General features: G+C 40.6%; 1 pseudogene; it reads right to left on the bottom strand.

Moving 5' to 3' along the window:
* Positions 1–5,000, bottom strand: part of LOC142911588 (28S ribosomal RNA) — a 10,493-nt pseudogene that overhangs the window by 1,999 nt on the left and 3,494 nt on the right.

Here is a 5,000-nt window from a genome sequence, read left to right as displayed (position 1 = left end):
CGCAAGCGTGGCAAGGATGCTGTGAGTTTCCTTCGCCCTGTTACCATGCATCTTTGATAACACGGGGTGGAGTCAATAACCGTATTGTACTCCCATGCTGGTGTATCCAACGCAGATCCAGCATGATCAAGCTGGTCCCTGACTGGGATGCCGTGTATTATCGAATCCCTGCTGCCGTGCATCAATGGCAACAAGGAGTAGAGTCGGTAAGGTTACCGGATTCTCGAACTGATGTACTCCAAAAAATAAAGAATTAAAATAACAAAGTCTAATCTATATAAGTAATGTTGAATAAAGCTTATTTTTAATCTTCTTTGAAGGCAGAAAATAGTAAGGTAAAAATAAAGTCCTCTCTATGCTCTGAAGTAACATATAAAAAAAACTAGCAATAAAAAAAAATACCAAGTCTTCGTCTTGGAAAATAACAAAATCTAAAAGAAAAATCTTCTTTGTGGAAAATAGTAAAATAAAAAAACCAAGTCTTTACCTTGGAAAATAACAAAATCTAATCTAAAACATCTTAAATAAAGCTTGTCTGTAGTCTTCTTTGTAGGCAGAAAATAGTACGTTACAGGACTCTCAAACTGATGTATTCCAAAAATAAAGAATTAAAATAACAAAGTCTAATCTATATAAGCGCTCTTGAATAAAGCAGTGTAAAAAAAAAATAGCAATATAAAAAAAACCAAGTCTTCGTCTTGGAAAATAACAAAATCTAAAAGAAAAGAAAAGTCTTCTTTGTGGAAAATAGTAAAATAAAAAAAACCAAGACTTCACCTTGGAAAATAACAAAATCTAATCTAAAACATCTTAAATAAAGCTTATTTGTAATCTTCTTTGTAGGCAGAAAATAGTAAGTTACAGGACTCTCGAACTGATGTAGTCCAAAAATAAAGAATTAAAATAACAAAGTCTAATCTATATAAGTGCTCTTGAATAGGCTTCGTGTAAAAAAATAGCAATAAAAAAATACCAAGTCTTCGTCTTGGAAAATAACAAAATCTAAAAGAAAAGTCTTCTTTGTGGAAAATAGTAAAATAAAAAACCAAGACTTCACCTTGGAAAATAACAAAATCTAATCTAAAACATCTTAAATAAAGCTGGTTTGTAGTCTTCTCTCGAACTGATGTAGTGCAAAAATAAAGAATTAAAATAACAAAGTCTAATCTATATAAGTGCTCTTGAATAAAGCTTCCTGTAAAAAATAGCAAAAAAATACCAAGTCTTCGTCTTGGAAAATAACAAAATCTAAAAGAAAAGAAAAGTCTTCTTTGTGGAAAATAGTAAAATAAAAAAAAACCAAGACTTCACCTTGGAAAATAACAAAATCTAATCTAAAACATCTTAAATAAAGCTTATTTCTAATCTTCTTTGTAGGCAGAAAATAGTAAGTTACAGGACTCTCGAACTGATGTAGTCCAAAAATAAAGAATTAAAATAACAAAGTCTAATCTATATAAGTGCTCTTGAATAAGCTTCGTGTAAAAAATAGCAATATAATAAAAATACCAAGTCTTCGTCTTGGAAAATAACAAAATCTAAAAGAAAGGTCTTCTTTATGGAAAATAGTAAAATAAGAATACCAAGACTTCACCTTGGAAAATAACAAAACCATCTTGAAAAAAGCTTATTTTTAATCTTCTTTGTAGGCAGAAAATAGTAAGGCGAAAATAAAGTCCCCTCTAAGCTCTAAAGTAACAAATACGACGTGTTAAAAAAAAAACTAACAATAAAAAAAAGAACCAAGACTTCGTCTTGGAAAATAACAATCTAAATTGTGGAAAATAGTAAAATGAAATAAAAACCGACTTCACCTTCGAAAATAACAAAATCAATCTAAAACAAATGACATCTTAAAACAAAACTATTATTTGTTTCGGAGGTTGTCTATGACTGTTCATAGACCGCATAATTTCCACAGAACATTCTCAGAATATCAAGAGAGAAAAGCAGCGTTCTGCGGGAAATCATCTTGGCCAGTGATGTCGTTCTGGGTTTGGTCAGGCCCAGGGAGGTAAGTACCTCGTTATTCTCAAGGGGCCACTTTCCTCTTGCCCCAACCGGGAATCCAAAGAATGTGACCTTGCTAGCCTTCGTCAGCACTTTGACTTGATCACCAAGAGGGGTATAGTACGAAACTTTGTGCGAGGCAGCATCTGACAAGGTATTCTTTGAAAGCTCAAAACGGACGGTGACATCGATCACAACCGCCTCCTCATCTTTTGCAAACACGAGGTCAGGCTTTCTCATCTCTCCCGTCTCTTTGTATACAGACCAGCCCAATCTAGCCGCTTCGTCTGCCAGAATGTTACTGATCTTGTTATGTCGCGCAATTCTTGCTTTCTGTACTGCAGGACATTGACCGAGAATGTGCGAAAGGGACTCGAGTCTGGCAGAGCATTTCCTGCAGGAACGTAAGGCCCCATCTCTGCCTCTGTTCAAGCTTTCTCTTGTTGGGTAAATATTTGCCCTTAGTTGTAGTGCTGCGATAAAGAAGCATTGTTTAAAGCCGCACCATGGCCTCAACCAAGCATTACTGATTCTATCATGCGCAAAGATTGCATCACTGTCACCCCCTGCTCGTACCCACAAATTACGGTATTCTTCCTCCATACCCTGCGAGGACACAATATTACGGGTGATAGCATCGGACGAGTTTGCTATACGTTGCAGCCTTCTAACTTGAACCGAAGGGATTGTTTTTTCCAGTTTCAAGATGGCAAGGCCTCCGTCTCGGGCTCTGGCATATAACAGTCCATCACAAGTTGAAGCGGGAAGGTGGAGCCATCCTTTTACCGCCTTTCTAATCTCTTGGTCCAACCCACGGAGAGTTGATTGCTTGCAGTCCGAGTGGTCTGCAGGATATAACAATCTGGGTAGGGCATAGGCATTGAGTAGTTCAACCTTCTGAGTTGGCTTCAGAGGCGCCTCATCGATTTTCGAGATCCATGTCTTTAGCTGACAATGTAGATCAGGCTGTATAGTGCCAGTCCAAGGGCCAATTTTCAGACCAAGGTATTTCGTTGATTCATCAGGTTGGATCATATGGACATCTTTATTTTTGATAGTCCATGGGTCGCAGTTGTTCACCGTATATGAATCTTTGGTTGGGCTTATCATGAAGCCCTGGCACTTTCTGGCCTGAACCTCCAATCCCGATAGCCCACAAAATGATTCCAAGATCGCTAGATTGGCGGCCATACCAACCCAAGATTCGCTCACCAACACCAAATCATCAGCAAACGCAAGAGCTGTCACGTGGTCGGTATCAATGGAGTACCCAACTCCGTGTGACTCTAGGGTGCATATCAAAGGGTCCATGGCAAGATTGAAGAGCAGGGGTGACATGGGGTCACCCTGTTTGACACCAACACGTATGCTAATTTCTCGAGTCGACTCGCCATTGCTTTTGAACGAGGTCGTACACCGATTGTAGGCGTTCTGGATGATGCCCACCACGTGTTCATCTACTTTCTTGTGCCTTAACACCCATAAAATATGAGCATGCGAAACCGAGTCAAAAGCTTTCGCTATGTCGATGAACATGACAGCCAACGGCCTGTGCAATTTCTTAGCGTGTCTCATAAGGTCCTGTAGCACCTTAAGATTTTCAGAGCAGCCAGATGCCGCTATAAAACCACGCTGCCTTGGGTTTAAGGGACAAGCACGAGCAAGACGTGCAGTCATTATTCTGGAAAATAATCTCAGAATCATTGAACCAATCGTTATTGGTCTCCAGTTCCCCAATTCTTTCAGCTTTTCATCGTCCATAACCTTAGGAATAAGAATCGTCCTATTCTTTTTCAACTCTTTGGGAATAATTCCTGTAATCATCCATGCATTAAATAGGGCTGTCAGTGTCCGACCCTCGGGGTCGGCAGCACAGATTGCAGCCCTTGTTAGGCCATCTGGCCCAGCTGCTGACGTTGGTTTAATGGCCCGTATGGCAGTCTGAACTTCCTCCACCGAAATTAGGGGCTCAAAGTATTCGTTATTTGCAACACCTGATGACTTAAATTGGCCCAGGCCATTGAATGGCAACACCTTCTCCCATTTTTCGCAGTAAAAACGATATACATCTGCGTTCGGGATTCGGCATTCATGACGTTCAGTGCCATCCAGGACTAAGGACGCAAGAAGAGAGCGGTTCTTAAAGAAGAGCTTCTGGTGCTTCATGAAGCTTCCTCGTTTTTCCGCTCTCTTCTTCATCCAAGATCGTGTGGGTAATATCCTGGGTTTAATAATGTCGTTCTCGGGTTTTGAACGTTTGCCTTTGTTTTTCACCAATCTCATCGGACAAAGCATCAATGCTGTGGCAGTTTCTACGAGGGCATCATGTTGGCCCTCGCCGTTAAGCCAAGCCTTTATTGCCTCCATTGCAGGCTTTTCCAGGGTCCCAGAATTCTCATTCGTAAGCCGCTCAGCTGCTTGAGCGAGTATGGATGAAGTCCCCGTTGTTACATTTGGTGGGGGAGACAATGTCTCAAGAGGCCTAGAAGAAAAATGTAAGCTGTCTGACATGGGGGCCCCTGTCTTTTTACTTAGGTCCCGTCTCTTGTCAGAGACTTGCTTGTTGGTCTTAGTCCCAAGCGCTTCAGCAATGATCTTATTGATATTCTTTTTCCCCTGAAACTGCAACTCTAGAAGGGCCAGCTGTTCTACTTCCTTCAAAGACCAGCAGCTACGGTGTACCCCTCTCTGCGAGGTACCCTTTATACCATCTTTAATCCTTTCCTCATTACGGGTGACTGGGTGAGCATGCCTCTTGTGCTGCGAAAGGCCACTTAGAGTTACAAAGCGTGCCTGGCAACATTCACAGACCATTGGTAAGCTTTCCTCAGTTAACTTTATTCCCCCACATTTGGGGGCATGACAGGCAATCGATCGGTGGTTTGAGTTGGTTTTGTCACATTTAGCGCACTTAAACACCAGAGGAATGTCTCTGTGTTTGATGTTAAAATGTGCAACAAGTTCGGATGCTTTGCCCATGTGTTGTTTAC

Source organism: Petromyzon marinus, unplaced genomic scaffold (genome assembly GCF_048934315.1).
Source record: "Petromyzon marinus isolate PM22_M1 ecotype Great Lakes invasive population unplaced genomic scaffold, UKy_Petmar_22M1.pri1.0 PM_G_Scaffold_18, whole genome shotgun sequence".
In the NCBI taxonomy this organism is placed as follows: Eukaryota; Metazoa; Chordata; class Hyperoartia; order Petromyzontiformes; family Petromyzontidae; genus Petromyzon; species Petromyzon marinus.
Note: the sequence above shows the minus strand (reverse complement) of the source record. Positions and strands in the feature narration are given on the sequence as shown.